Raw genomic sequence first — 17,206 nt, 5'->3', positions numbered from 1 at the left:
GAAGGCATGCTATGTCATATTAAAACAAAAAAGTATTTGATTAAATCAGTAGTTATTGGAGAAACTAAGTTATTCTGTGCTAGTCTATCCATGCCTACAAAGTATGGAAACAAAGCTAACAAGACTGTTTTCTCCATAGTATGGACATCATGGGGGCATACCACATATAGCAGAAAATGAAACAGGGTTAAATGTATGACACCCAGTTGTATTTTTTGAGGCCTTACATTTAAGGACTGAAATCCAGTATATAGAGAATAATCTAGGTTCTTCCAGAGATTGTTAAAAAGAAATGATGAAGATTTTATTGATGACTTAGGTGGACTTAAATCAGAGAGTGGTAGAAAAGAAGACATATTGTAAGAATACCAGAAGAAAGGTAGGATATGGAAACAAGAAATGAAGGTTACTCTAGAATTAATAAGTGGCATGGAGTAATTATGAAAAATACCATTATTCTCCCAGTTAAATTATTTTATAAGAATATTACAAGAAGGGGATCGTTGCAAATAAAATTCAACTTGGGTGAGGAATCCTGTGTGTGTGCGTTCTTGTTGAGATGATGGCTTTTAAGATAGAAATCAGTTGAAGCAAAAGGGGAATGTTTGTATCTATATGAATATTGTAAAGGGAAGAAACAGGTCATCATTCCTCTCAGAAGGTAAGGGATTCAAAAACTTTTTTGAAAGGTAGTTCAAGTATGAAATGAGTATGTTATAGAACAATTAAGTACTGCAGGCCTGCTATACGTATGTAATCACAATTTATCTGTTACTGAAGTTTTCCTCGTGGATAAAATGATGTGAGTGCTATGGGGTATGCATTCAAGGAGGTGTAGAGGGGTATTATATAATAAGAAGTGGATCAATAATCAAAGTGAACAAAAAGTAATGGCACTTATGATTAGTGAATATGTTTGGAAAATTAGATGATATTAATGATGATTTGAGGACATTATTGTGATATATATGTAATGCAGGGATTGAAATTGTAAAACGTTTATTTTTTTTATAAAATTATATTTTAATAAAATCACTCCTGCTTAGCAACAAACAAAGCTTTCACTTCACTTCATCATTAGTGTGGAGTCCAACACCGTAGCCAGCGAAGTTACAGTAGAAAAGAATGTAGTGCTAATACAAATTTGCAGGAGAGAGGCTTATCCACTACAAAGGGTTTAGAAGTGGATGTAATGGAATCTGATGGCTCTACTACAAATGATGAGACTTTATGGGGCATAATTGTGAGAAAACTGTTGAAAATAATGATTTAAAGGAAGGTTCTGATACCTTAATTGCTCAAAATGATCTTATAACTTTAATTTCATTTCAATATTCAGTGGAAAATGCAAATTTCATATCTTATAAGATTAAAGACACCAGTAAGTGTATAAACAATCTCTGGAAATCAAAGATATTTCCAAAGGATATTTAGTCTACAGGAGCTTGTGACTTACATGTAGAATTCAGAAGTGGCTTAACATTAGATGAGAGATGTTTGGTTGATATTCTAACTAAATGAGAGACTTCTGGCCCCCTAGATCATTACTTCTGGGAACAGATGATTTTACCTGCTGGAAAACAAATACAGCAGGTTGGAGATCTAATATACTTCCCAAAATGAACCTGTTTATATTTGTTTGAAAAATCATGAGAATGTTATTCAAATTTGCACAGAATTTGAAAAAAAGCAGGGTGCCTTGAAACACATTTACACTGTATGGCAGACATTTTAATATGAAATGTAAAGTACATTTTTCCCTAGGAATCTTTATTAGAAAGATCATGACATTATAAATGAACAGAGTAAATTATGTACTGCTGTTTTTAACTTTGCTCATCTGAGGGGCACAGTTGATCTATGGACTAGGAATGGCAAAGGTACAGATGTATGTTTTACTGAAATGTAAATACATACAAAGGGTAGTGGATGTGTTCTTAGGTAAGTTGACCAGGCAAAATAAGTTTCATTTGTGGATGGATGAGACATGCTAAGCCCAGCCATCTGCTGCAGTCCTGTTTTAACTGTGAGCAAGTGGGACATACCAAAGAAACTTGTGAAAAAAATTGTAAAAGATGCTGGTCTGAAGATGATTTTGGAAAGGACTGCTGAAGGGGTAATATAGTTGCAGAAAGAGAAATAATATCAGGACATGTGGAGGACAAAAATATAGTGCAAGTCTGACAAAAAATGGGATAGTAGTTTAGAAACTACTTTATAGAGTTTGAAATACCAAATAATGTTCAGCCCTGGATGAGGATTCTAAAGGTAGTTTTGGGGAGTGGATCTGATAAAGAATATGTCACTGATGAAAGTGGTAAACAAAAAAGGGAAGTATAAACAACAGGATACTAGACAAACATACTTTAAGAAGAGATTATGGCTACAGTGAAGTGGTTGAACACAATGAAGAGCAGCCCTATTTTATTATGAGATGTTGCAAAATTCAATATTCTGGAAAAACAGTCTTGAGGCTTATTTACCGTGGAAGATCTCTTGGTGAGATGATACATGAAAATGCTTGGGGGAATGGACTTTGGTAGAGCCTTATGTATAGATATTCAGAAAAATAGAAATAAATGGAGGATTTTAACAATCTATACCCTTGTTAACATCAGCAGCAAGAGTAGATTTCTGAAATCTTTAACACGGTGTATTGTATGGAATAACTTCATTTGCTGTAAGGATTTTAATTATGATGAGAGCACCGAAGCTAAAAAAAAATGAAGAAAGGCAGAGTTGAAAATAACGAGCATTATTATGAATATTATTATAAATAACGAGCATATATTTATGAAAACTATCAGCCAGAATGACTTGCATATTTTGGGACCCTCTACAAATATGCATCACAAAGGTATCTACGCACTTAGGAGTGACTTTCTTAAACTATACAAGAAAATATCATGAATAGATAGAAACCGGGTCCTGTGATCATGTCATGTTATAAACTGCATTTTGAATTAAAACACTACAAACACAGTAAACAATTTCTGGAATTTTCAGGCTTATATGGTCTGAGAACAAACAAAACAATACTGAAGCCTGTTTCCATAGATTACTGGAAGATCACTTGAGTATGAGATATTTTATGAGCACTGGATAGAGGTGGGTGCAGCCTTAAAAACCAAACAACCCATGGAGGAGAATGGGGGGGGGGGTATCATAGTGTGAAATTACACAATGAATGGTAGTGCACAGGGGGGGGGGCAATATTAGTGACACTTCACACTTGCACTAGCCTGCAAAATACAGTGGACAGCATACCATGCAAATGAACATATAATCAGCTGGAAATAAGCAACAGTATTATAATGCGGATTACAGTGAATGGAAATGAGGGTGAACAGCACGTCAGAAAGATTCAGAAACATATAAAAACTGCAAGATGAATCATGACCACCTGTGTAGCTGTTCACTATAAAAAGTAGTGAACAGAGACAGATTATAATATCATAATAGGGGTGGCATCACATTTAACACAATCATACATGTTCAATACCATCCTCACAGCCAGTAGCCATGGAAAGTGAGTGTCATCAGTTGCCACTTCACGTATGTCTCCAACTGGACATAACATTTCACCCAGTACCAAAAAGAAGAGCCATACTATAACTAATTTGAACTCTTTCCTCATCAGGTCAATAATAGAGTACAAAGCTCCCTTTGGTATGTTCCTTTCTAAACACCTGCAGTAATTGGAGAGACCTCAAAGGTTCCTTACAAAGAAAATTCAGGGTGTTCAAGATCTGTCTTATGTGGACAGACTGAAATCACTGTCACTTTACTCTGTGTCATACAGACTGCTCAGAGGCGACTTGTGCCTTGTATATAGAACAATCTCTGACCCAGCTTTAATGGAAATGCTGCACATTCGCAAGTCAAATGGCACACAGGTCACTCACTCAAAGGGCCTTAACCTGGTATGTGACATCAACAGAACTTGCTGGAGAGACCGATTTATCACACAGAGGTCGCCCCACCTTTGGAACAAGCTTCCTATTCATGTTAAACAAAGCCCCTCACTGGCCCTATTTAATCGTAATTTGGATGATTGGATATTTAACCAGAAATTCACCCTGGGGGTTTCAACTGTGTCCATCTTTGACAAGGGCAATAGATGCTGTTTTTAGTGTCTGCTTGAACCAGACACCCTTGGGAACATGGGTTGAACTTGGCTAGGCTTGTAGTGTCTATATTACATTATTGAAAGTTGATTTCAGCGAATGCTCACGAGTGAAAACACTGGTAATTGAAAGGGTGTTTGTGGGGTCGTGGTACAGTGAGAAGTGGGATATTTGCCCTTTCCTCACTGTAGTGCGATCTCAGAGTTGGAATATATAGTTAGCGGGAGGTGTGGGGGGTGCAGCCCCCACAATTAGAAGTTTGATTTCCAGCATTTTCGCTCATGTGAGCGTTCGCTGAAATCAGCTTTCGACAAATGTAATATAGACCAGGCTTGTAAGGGCCCTGGGGCCATTAGCCTAGTAACCTCCTATGATCGTGTGATCCTATGAAAAGTAGTTCATCATGCTGTGCACTAAAACAGCACTTTATTATTTATGTTAATGTTTTCAAACACAGTTCATCAGATGATATTTCATCCCGTCCACCACACAGAAATCATGAACTGCAGCTCTATCAATAGAAACAACATGCAGGATCTGGTCCACATGTGTCACCCTCACATGATGGCTTGCAGGATGCATCGAATATCCATTCCTGTGGACACTAATATATGTGTAATATTAAGTTCATAGGTACTTACTAGGCATGTCATCCAGGAGACCACTGAGGAGCATTAACTTCCCCAATTGTCCTAGAGGACTGCCTAGTTAAGTGACTTGCTCAGAGGCACATCGTAGGCAAGTGGAAGAAAATCTGGGCTATAGGAACCTTCCAGTTATGAACAGAGGACACAGTGGGTATATCTCAAGCATCTGTCTTACAGAAACCACCTTCGTTTCTCAGTACCATGCTACAGGATATGGAAGAGCATGTATGGTTTCCACGTAACACACAGGAGAGAAACCACATCATGTGGGTGTTCTGTGACATAGTCCATTTCCCTGAGTTACTGGGAGCCAATGACTGCACTCACATTGCTACCAAAGCCCTACCCGAGGCACAGGGACTGCAGTACATCACCTTTAAGTAATTCCATTCCATCAACTGCCAGGAAGTCTGCAATGCAGAGGTTGTAATATACAATGTGTTAGGATGCCACCCTGGTAGTGTCCATGATTCCCATATTTGGTACATGTCAGACATATCACTGATTTGTGCAATATGATTTCCCCCAGGGATCTCTTACTGATGATGTTAGATATGGCCTGGAGCCTTGGCTAATGACACTGATAAGCAGTCTGCAGTCTATCGCATAGAATTTATACAATACTGCCCTGTCCCAGACCCAAAACATTGTCAAATGCCTACTTCTGCTGTTTAGATGTCTCTGGTGGCACCTGTAGTATGATTTAGAAATATAAAGCAAAATGTCCAGTCATACCTCTCAATTGTCCAGATTTTCACAGACTGCCCAGATTTTTGCCTCATATTTTTGTCCGTTCTTCATAAAATTTGTGGTTTTCTGACAAATCACTGAGGACTGAAGTCATTAAATAACAACATACATTTTGAGTTTCAGACTTCACTTCCTAAAGAAGATGCATGCTAACACAAAGTTATTTTAGCAACTTTCTACGTTCATAAGAGCAATATTTAAAATGTGTCCCTCTTTTTGGGCTTTTGACCCCCTCCATTATTTTAGGCTGTGTCCAGATTTCTTGTGTTAAGAAATTGAGAGATATGTATCCAGTGTGTGTGTTGCAATGTTGCATAACAATTTGGTATACACAAACACACACACACACACACACACACACACACACACACACACACACACACACACACACACACACACACACACAAAGAAATACAGTATAGGATTTATTTATTTATGTATTTATTTATTTATTTGACTTCGATTGCCAGGAAAATCCAATTGGGCAAAGTCCCTTTTTAGCAAAACCCAGGAAAATATAACTTCCACGTTACATAGATTTTCACTGGCATATAACAAGGGCTAACATTTAAAATTTACAATATAACAGTGAGGTATGCATGATCACTATGTAAGGTACACTAGAGTGTTTACAGCATGCTATAGCACATTCAGCGTTATTTTACGGTTTATGTATAAATTCACACTGACATTTTAGTTCACAGACTACAGATGAGGCATATGCATATTTTATATGAACACTTATTCACTTGACACCCATAAAGGGGAGATTTTATAATGGTTATTTGATTTATCTACATAAGGAGGGAACTTAATAGTGGGGATGGTACAAGGTCAGTACTATTGTGTTGATAGGCATGATTGCCATTGGGAAGCCGGATGTGCTGGAATCCAAAATGAAGGATGTGTCTGGTGTGGTGAGGCCTTCTTTAGCTATGTTAGAAACCTGGGAGGAAACTCCCAGATATGCTCAGAATTAGTTCAAAATGATGTGAAGATTACTGATCCTACAGACATTGCCAACATGACAGGACACAGGCAAACTTCATATCTTTACCAAACAATTGTAGCCCCCCAACATCTCTAACGCCCAGGTGAGAACTGCTCTCTCCAAAAAACACAGCATCCATGGACCTGGGATGTGATGGTGTCCCTGGCTGCTCACGAGCTCAGAATTAAACTTCACAAAGAAGTGCCTCCCACCCCCCCATTACAGCCGCCCATTAGCTTGCTTGACAAGCCTTATCTGCAAAGCCATGGAGGATCTCATAATGGATCTCAAAAATAAAGACATATAGGATTTGCAGACTTTGGGCAACCCAGTTTGCAGATCATGCCTTTTAAACTTGGCTGACTTTTGAAACAGTACCAAGGGCCATTGATTGATGGGGAAGGTCCATTGAAGAGCCTACCGACCTGGCGAAGGCCTACATGGCAATACCCCAGGGTATCATTGAAAACTCATCAGCAAAAACTTATCAAATAAATGTAAACCCATACATCACAAGATGGAGAAAACAACTGAGTGACAGAACAGACTGGCGCAGAGTCAGACTCAAAGCCTACCTCAGACCTTGTGTCCCACACAAGTGGTGTCCTGTCAGGCTCTGGTCTGATTCTTGTTTTCTTTTTACACAAACTTTTCTGAGTATCAAGCACAAAGTTTGCAGATGAAGGAGTTTATAGAGGACCTGGCTGCAGAGGATGACCATGAGATGCAGATGTGGGTATAGCATACTGGAGCACTGGCTAAAAGGCAGTGTCTGGTTCACATCTATGGACGAGATTAGATATCACAAAGTTTAATAATGATGTATTTGGTACTAATACCATGCTATTCTATACTATACTATACATGGCTGCCCACACTGTGTTTCAAACACAGAGCACTCTGATAACAATACTGATGTCATCAAGGAGAGGGCTAGTTTGTCAGGTACCAGAATGGATGTTGTGTGCCGTGTGTGTGTCGTGTGTGTGTGTGTGTGTATGTGTGTGTGTGTCGTGTGTGTGTGTGTGTGTGTGTGTGTGTGTGTGTGTGTGTGTGTGTGTGTGTGTGTGTGTGTGTGTGTGTGTGTGTGTGTGTGTGTGTGTGTGTGTGTGTGTGTGTGTGTGTGTGTGGTGATGATGCTGCTGTTGTAGATACTGCCTTACCAGAGGTGGCACTGCTGTAAATGGCCTCATCCATTCTGGTGATCATTGCAGACAGCAATAGAGGGAAGTCAAGAGACACCACCTTGACCTTCTGTGCCAATGGAAAGGAGATAGTGCTCCTAAGTTCTACAGTAAGTGCACCTGACACATGCATTTTAGTGCAATGTACTTTATAAGTGCAAGGGCAATTTTCATTTTTTTGTGTTTTTCAGCTGCTAAGTAGATTGAGGAGAACTGGCTCCTCTTTCAAAGGTATATGCAGTATAGTTTTAATGCAGGGGTATGTGCATAGCTGTATAAGTATAGCCACATATCAATATTAAAGCAATACATTTCTTTAGTTAATACTATGTTGTGGTTACTAGTAACACTCAGTGACCTCAGAAATAGATACCACCGAACAAACCCACACTGTCCACACAAGCAAAGGTACTGCCCACCCTCAAGTGCTTGCAGAATACAGATCCTATGCCTGTGCATTTTGTCCCCCTTATCTGCTATGTGCCCTAATACAACCCTGCCAGTCCCACATGACATGACAGTCACATTTCCCTATATTCTTATGTTCAGTTATCCAACTAAGGCCCATGGTAATACCAGTTTTACATGGCATCCTCATGGTGTGGTAGCTTGGCAATACCAATTTTACATGGTATGTCCATGGTTTGGTAGCTTTATGCCTATTCTGCTTAGCATGGCTGCCTGGCATATAGCAAGGTACGTTTTTGCCGTATGTTTCAAGCTGCCCATGGTTAGACTACTGCATTTTCTGTCATTGCTGTATCACACTAGCATGTTTCACATGCTGCCCTGCAACTTCAGTACATTAGATATGTCCACCATCCCCTTCCACAACATATAACAGTAGCGGTGTTTCCCCGCAACTCCCCCGGCCTCTGCTGTGCCCAAACTTACCACCTGCATGTTTTCTCAGTATACCACCTGCATACTTTCCCACCATACCAGCTGTATATTTTCCCAGAATTTCACCTCAATGTTTTCTCAGCATACCACCTGCATATTCTTCCAGCATACCACCTACATGTTCTCCCACTAACACACAAAAGACAAGAGTACTAGCCCTGTCCCAATGTTCCTTGCAACCCACTTCCTCCACTTGTACCTCATTTGCTAGTCTGCCTAGTCAGACAAATCATCTGAAATATCAAAGCATACATACAACAAAAGTTTTATATTTTTCTAGCAACCTTTTATGCCTGATAGTCATACATGGGTCTGATGCTAAAGGTTGTATTTGTTGTGTCTCTCTCTTTCTCACTACCCTTCCTTTATATACTTATTTGATGTTTGCTGTTTTATTTCTCTCCATTTCTGTTAGCATTTTATGAAGTGTCAGTCATGCTGTGTCTGCGGAGCAGCAGCAGTCACTACATGGACAACCTGCCCTGCCATCTCCTGCTGGGTCTCCATCTCCATCTGCCTTAAGTGATGCAATCTGTGCACAAGGGTCTCCTGGAAGGTTCCACTGTGACCTACAGGGAGTGTTCTCACACCCTCTGGGTACACTGCTGGTATGTCTCAAAATGCTATCTTGAAGGAGTTGGAAAAGCTGGCAATATCAGTGGTAGGCTGGCAACTTAACATCTACGCTGATTACCTGGAGGCTGTCCTTATGTGACTGGCAGAGGTAAACCACTGCCTGACCCTACCAAGCATGCCAACAGAGGATGAACCCAGCAGAGAGGGCAGTCGTAGAGGGGAGTGTCTTCTGGTTGGGTGCTAACCTGGGCAGCATGAAACAGAGTCATCACCCATCCTATCCCAGTTCATTGAGTTTCTCTTCCACATGCTTCAGTTCCCAGCCATGTCTGTATCCAGTCCTCTCCATTGCCAAATATCATCTTTGTGCTTGCTTGTCTGTGTCTTTGTATTGCACCCCCAACACACTTTTTCTTCAACACCTCTCCTGCTGGTCTTTATATGCATTCAGTGTTTGTTTATTTGCTTGTTTGTTTGCCCTTGTTATTATCCCCATACCCTCTTTCCTGCCCACACATTTCTCATACTTTCTTCTCCCTCTATCCTTCTTTTAAAAAAATGTACACCTCTTTCTCAACAAAAATACCCTTTCTTTCCCACTGTCATGCCAGTCTCTCCTTCACTGTGTCCTGTGTGTTCCTCTGTTTACTCTTACTCTTTTTCTGATTATGTACAGATCCATTTCCTTCCTGTTTTTAAGAAATGAGTTTGCAAGGTCCTTGCAGGGAAGCTTTTTCATGGTGCGCAGCAGTTCTTTTAGTGGTGTGACTATGAGCATGTAGACACACATAGCAATGAATATGCCACATGGAATTGTGGGTCATGTAACTGCAGTCACAGTATACTCTCATTTGCAGTCAATACAATAATTACCAAGGTGATCATAATAGTGGTAATTTGAGTGGCTGCCTGGTGCTCACAGTTCCTGTGGATCTTCGGTCTGGCCAACACTTTCAGTTAATTTTAAAAAGTGTTACTATTTTCAGCACTGCTAACTTATTTTAATTAGTCAACAAACTGAACATAACAATCATTAAAGAGTTTAGTACATTAAAAAGTGTTAAATAACAGACATTGCAAAGTATTTCCTCTGTATGCTATGAGTACATTTCATCTGCACATGCACAACAAAAATAAATAAAGAAATGACCACTGGTGATCCTATGCACAATGCAGCAATTTTCTGCACGTTTCGTTTCTGTAATTCACTGGGAAGGCAATGAACAAAAACCTTTGGAATTTCAAATAATATAGAAGAAAACTGCAGAGTGCTATAGAGAGGGTTGTGGCAATATGAGGTAAGCATTTTTTATCCTGACAGACAAGCAGATATAGCATTGATAGTTAAAAACAATATGATGTTTGCAGACTGGCTGTGGATGAAAGCAGCTTGTAGTTTGCTCAGTTTAAATTCTGACTGCACTATTTGTGTGCTAAACAAATTTGACAGCATCCCTGATTTTGCAGACTGCCTCTTGTCTTACCTCATGCTTTAGTCTGTGCCTTATACATTTTTTGGTTTTCTGGCATAAGGGGGGATTGAACAGCAAACAAGTGAGGGCAGTGACAATCAACAAAGGAGAACAAGATGGAGGATCGAGTGGGTATGGACTTCTATATCCCACTGCTTGTGTGATACCCATGGAGAGGTCAGACAGACATGTTCAAACTCTCCACTGTACCCCAACTGAGGTGATGATACCAGGAACTGACAGTAATCCAACTCTTGATAGCTGCAGGATAGCCCTTTCTAGGTTGCCATTGTGAGCTTCCAGCTGTTGGCATATCAGCACCCCACCATTTTTGCCAAATCAAAACCCAAAAAAAATGACAAATGGTAAAAATAGCACCAAAAAAACAAACAAAAAAAAACACCAAATGGAGAAGAAACCAAGCAGAAACCAAAACTAATCAATGTCTTTAAGCATGCTAAAGTTTATTAATTCTGCTTTTCATCCAAAAGGACTTCATCAGGAAAAATGATTAATCACAATAAGGTATACTTAAATGCAAATTCAGACCAATTAACTTCCAAGACTGATTAATTAATCAATGAACTAAAATACCATAAAAACTAAATATAAAACGTAATAAAAATGTAATATAAACATTCATAATGTTATTACCCTTACTTATTATTAATAATGTGAATGTTAGGTTTGACTTTACATCTCTGATCTTTTAAAAGCATTTAGTTTTTATGACTGGCGTTTTTTTTTTTTTTGTTATTTCTACCAACTCTCTGTGGGCAGCATACTGTTCAGTCCCAGTAGTGCCAACTTAGGGAACAATGGTACTACCATCCAGTCAGGCACTGTCAGAGGTGGCAAGGGAGATCTCCAGTCTGTCCATCTGCTGCTCTCTATGTGCAGGCAGGACAGAATCCAGGTGAACTGGATTCATGAGATAGCTGGGAATTCTGAGAGCTGGAGACTCAGGATGTGCCAGTGGCAAGCTGTGGCACTTGCTGTAGAAAATGCAAATATAAATAAAGCAAATAAAAATGTAAAAAAAATAGGGAGGAAGGTGAGAAAAAGGAAAAAAAAAAAACATAGATATGGCATATATTACTCATACAAATAAATGGCTACAATGCTATTCAAGCACCAAAATGTATATATTGGCCTTTTGTCAGCTACTGCCTACAGGTACAATACTGCTGGCCGTATGCTATGAAGTGACGGTAGGACAGCAGTGAACTAGCATTTCCTGTGTGTATGCGTGTGTGTGTGTGTGTGTGTGTGTGTGTGTGTGTGTGTGTGTGTGTGTGTGTGTGTGTGTGTGTGTGTGTGTGTGTGCGTGTGTGGTGTGTGTGTGTGTGTGTGTGTGTGTGTGTGTGTGTGTGTGTGTGTGTGTATAGATGTGCTGTGGGACATGTGGGCAAGAGTAGTGTTGTGCCTACAAAGACCATTGGCACCAGGGTAATGCTTTATACTGTTGTCATATTATATATACCTTCAGTAAGACTTTATAAATCTAGTATGTGTAAGAACAAAAACACTGCAAAGGGCACACATAATTGCTGATCCGTACATGTCTGTATTACATATTACTAATCCTAGCCTTGGTTAATAACTAACATTCAAAGCTTAAGCAAGGCAGTTGCACCTATACAGGGCCATACCCTGGCACTGTGCAGATATGTATTAGCTACATACTGAATGCTTCTAGAATTACTGAATTAAAAGAAACAATACACACCAGTTCACCAAGAAAGCTTCCCATTTGCCTTCATTACAGAATGCTGTTCTCCATCATAGCCTCCCAAGCTAGAAAAAGGGAAGATGAAGAAACAATTAAGTTACATTCTCAAAAATCATCCTATTTATAGTATGAAAACCAATGAATGAACAGTAAAGTAATATACTATTTAAAATACATCTTGGGGGTCCCATTCTCTGACCTCCTCTTCCCATTTACTAAGAAAGTTAGGATGGTGATTACTCAGGTCACAGTAGCAGTGCCTACACTGCTCATCAGTAGGAGATATGCCACTGATATTGGCCACAGCCCTGCAAGACTGTGCCAGGTTTCCATTTTGTATTGTGGCCTCTCATGTCAGTGTCCAATCAGGTGCTCCAGGTGGTTGCTATGCAGCAAATACTAAAATAGTTGGCTCTCTTTGCTACATCACCAGGGGGCCTGGCCCAATGCAGTGCCTCTCAAAGCCATGGTCATTTGGCAGATTGCTTCTAAAGAATTGTGGTACTCTTCTTATGGCCATGCCTTTGATTTTTTTTTGACATGTGATATGCACTGTAGGGTAGCTTGTTAGTGGATGTAAAGTGAATAGTAAATGTGTACTGCCTGTGATAGCAGTTTTGCACTTTAGTACCACCATCATATAGAAAACAAAACTACTTTTCCCCCTGTCCCTTAGGAGGTCAATGACCTGCTCATGTATGCTCAATGCACATCACAGGTGCTCATGTGAGGGCAGACTGAAAAAGCTTCTTAGCGTGCACCCACAGCCATGATGAATAACAAAATGCTGTTCAGGAACATTTACTATGTATTGTTTTATTAACATGACGACTGTGCTAGAAGGTTCAGATATATGTGATATAACCCCCATCCCATCCCCACAGCCACCATGGGGCTCATCATGCTATGGAAAATTGCAGGAAGATGTGATTTTACTCATAGCTACTTGTTTAGAAGGTAAGTGTGCAGATCAAAACTTGTCATGTCTTGCTACCTTCAAAAAATTGTTACATATTGAATAGGTCTACAGTCATTTGATGCAGAGATGTCAGCATTGTTGTCTCACAGCACTTAGTTCTGTGATTCACTTCACAGCTAGGGTACCCACTATTTGGAGTCTACATGACCTCCTTACGTGTCTGCATGGATTTCCTCCAGAATCACTGACTACGGGTCATTTAGCCAGAACTCTTAGGCCATTTTTCTACTCTTTATTTAGTAATTGTTCTTTGATCTTTTAACATCCACCTGGGCTACCACCAACTCAGGTAGATAGGTTGTCAGTTTCACACCCTCTGCAGAGTTGAAGATAAGACATTATGATTGCTACAGCCCCCATCCCAATTGTGTACTACAGTATCAATAGTGGAATATGAGTCTAAGGACATGCTATGGGGAACAGAACCCACAGCTTTCTGTACGTACCATCGGCAAAGGTATGTGTGCTCCCTTCTAAGCCATTGTGAACATGCTGTTGAGGCCACATCTTACATACAGCTAACAGGCATTTCCTGACCACCACATCTGAACTGTTGCTTATGATCACTTTGGTAAGGCAGCATCAAAACCTGTGATTTTTATTCTTATAATTGACAGTTACATATCCACCTTAAGCTCAGAGGGTGTTAAGTGAACTCCTCAAGGTCTCCCAGTAAACAAGTTCATACTAAAGGGATTCAAACTCACGCCACCCTGTAAACTAACACTTTAACCAGTATGCTCTTCTGCATGCTAGAATGTATCAATTAAAGAGACCTCATTTGGCTAAAAACTACTGGAAGAGACTTTAAATAAAGAATAATTATAATAAAAATAACCAGTTCTGAGTTTGTAATAAATATAAAATGCTGCTGTGTAAACGACACTACATCATAAACAATTAATATCAAACTGAAAACTTTGTTGATGATAGTTTTGACCTAAAAGCTGTGCTCGTGTTAAACAGTAATGAAATTATGCAAGTCCATCCACATGCCAGCCTGTGGTACTGACAGGACTACATATAGATTAAGTTCTATGGTCTCTTTGAAATTTTGAAAGAAAACAGCTAGTATCTATAAAAGTTGCATGTCGCCCCTCCCCACGGGACTGTAGGAGGAGAGGGTATTGAGAAAAGGATACAGTAATTTCTGTATTTACACTGCACAGTTACAACTCTCAGCTGCACTGTGTAAGGTGCTGACTCAGAGTGATACGAGTAAATCCCCAGATGAGATCATCTATGGACAGGTAAGCAAAGTGTGTTGTACACTTACATTTGTGCTCTCTGTCTCATTGTGCAGCAGAACTGTAATAATGCTTTTTTTCTATATCTATGTACCACAGTGATGTATCTTAGTCATATTAAGCATATAATTAATTTTATTCATCCTCATAGCAGTGCTTACAGAGAGGAACAGACAGCTAAGTCTAGGTTTGCATTTGCATTATTAATATAACTCTGATGCGATGACTTATTTGCATGGATGAAGAAGGCAAGTAATTGCAACATACGGCTACTATGCAAAGCTTTAATTGCCTCAACATATATTTCACTGTTACTTTCATAACACTTGTGTTTGTACTGTGCAATTTGCAAGGCTTAAGAAAAATTTCAGCCATATGGATGTTAACATAGATAATGTTTACTGTGCAATTTGCAAGGCTTAAGAAAAAATTGAGCCATATGGATGTAACATAGATAATGTTTTCATTATAGGATAGTCATTTGGATTTGAAATCACACAATCATAGTGAAGCTTAGGTATTTGTGACTGTTTATATGCAAACAGAAGTCATGGGTTTGACTTCCAATACAATCCTAAGGCTATCATTCTGCCCTCTTTATTGCTTAAGGAAAATAGAATATGCATTTGTGGTGGGGGGTATAAAGTCAAGAAATTCATTCCTTTCATATGATGCGGTACCCCATTTGGTATAGCCCTGAAACATGTGATGGCAGTCAGCTTTCAAAGAATGAAATACAACCGTTTTCTAAACAAGGTCAATGTCTTTAGAAAGATTAAAGGAAAAGGAACTTTTCATTCATACAAAGTTTTTATCACTATGTATTGAACAGTTTTGCTTCTAGTAGCCATGATACTGACAACACAAAGATCTCCCAAAGCAGAATGTCTAGTGATTTTTAACTCATATTATGCCATCTGGTTAACAAAGTGCTTTACATCACTATATAGACAGAATACATATAATATAGAAAAAAGACTACCTTGACTCTGTAGAAAGGATTGCTTTACTCCAAAATCAGTGCCTTATAAAATAATAAACTACAAGACACAGTTCTATAGGCACTGTAAAGTTCATTTTAACTTACAAGTACTACAGCACATTAGAAAAAAATTGTCTGAAAAACTTTTCAGTAAATATCTGTGAAATGTTAGTAATGCAGGACTACTTAACTAGAAATGGAAGCAGATGCAAAATGTCATGTAGTCATTCAGAAGAAAATGAATACACCTAAGACCTGTCACCTTCCGAAATATAAAGGAAGTAAAGAGGTGGTGGGGTAGAAAACTGTGTGGAATGCAGTATAACAACTTTAAAATGTACACGTGCAAAACAAGGAGAGGGAGACACTGCTTGTTATATGGAAAGATTTATTATAGAACATAGGTTTGCATTAATACTATACTGCAGATCTGAAAAATGTTGGTGTCATTTAGAATGTGTGAAGTTAGTAAAAAAGAGATAACGTAAGAAGTTGCCAAAAGGATGCATCGTCAGCTCATGCATAGTTTGATTATGAAGAAGTGGAAGACACAGGTTCTAATCTTGGTTCTTTCATTAAGATGCTCTACTGTAATGGAAGATGTGGGTTCTAATCTTGGTTCTTTCAGTAAGATGCTGTACTGTAATAGAAGACGTGGGTTCTAATCTTGGCTCTTTCATTAAGATGCTGTACTGTAATGGAAGATGTGGGTTCTAATCTTGGTTCATTCAGTAAGATGCTGTACTGTAATGGAAGACGTGGGTTCTAATCTTAGTTCTTTCATTAAGATGCTGTACTGTAATGGGTGAGCTAAACTGTATATCTTTAATAATCAAGGAAAAAGATTAGATGTAAAAATTTGCACCAGGATTGTAAAAATTAAATAATAATAATAATAATAATAATAATAATAATGCAATCAGAAAACATATTTTTCCAATAAAATGCCTCTGCAAAGCACTGAATATTAAATTGACTTCTTAAAAAATATCAATAGAGAACATTCTATATCTTGAATGACCTGACTGCAAAAGAAAATGTAATATAATGCATGACCAGTTGTAAAATAACATCAGCTCAATATTAGAAATAGTATGTGATATGAAAAGCTGCTCATTCACAACTACTTACAATAAATGTACACGTTCAAACATATCATTTGGATTAGAACAAAGCTGAATGTAATATTCATATTTATTTATTTATTTTTTGATAAAGATTTTTTATTGTGACAAAAATATTTTTATTTGTACTGAATGGAAGACAGCTAGAGCCGAACTCTTCATTAATGGGTTATACACTGACCTGTTTTACGCATAGGCTACTTTTCATGCAAAGAATACTGATGAGGCATAATCTTTTCTCTGTTTCTGAAAGTCCTTCCAGTGTCCATCTGAGTATTTTGGGGGGGGGGGGGATTCCACTAGATTTGTTTGCCTCCCTTCGGTTATGTCCTGAATTGGCCTTTTGCTTCTTTCCATTATGGTGCTCACTGACATCAGAGTGTTTCTGTGCATGGTTGCATACGTATACTCCCCAGTCTTATTATCACGGCTCCATGACAGCTGTTATCAGAGGTCAAGAGGTAAGCAAGTACTTCTTCATTATGTTCCCCT

Source organism: Protopterus annectens, chromosome 8.part0 (assembly GCF_019279795.1).
Source record: "Protopterus annectens isolate FY-2018-M chromosome 8.part0, PAN1.0, whole genome shotgun sequence".
NCBI lineage: Eukaryota > Metazoa > Chordata > Ceratodontiformes > Protopteridae > Protopterus > Protopterus annectens.
Note: the sequence above shows the minus strand (reverse complement) of the source record.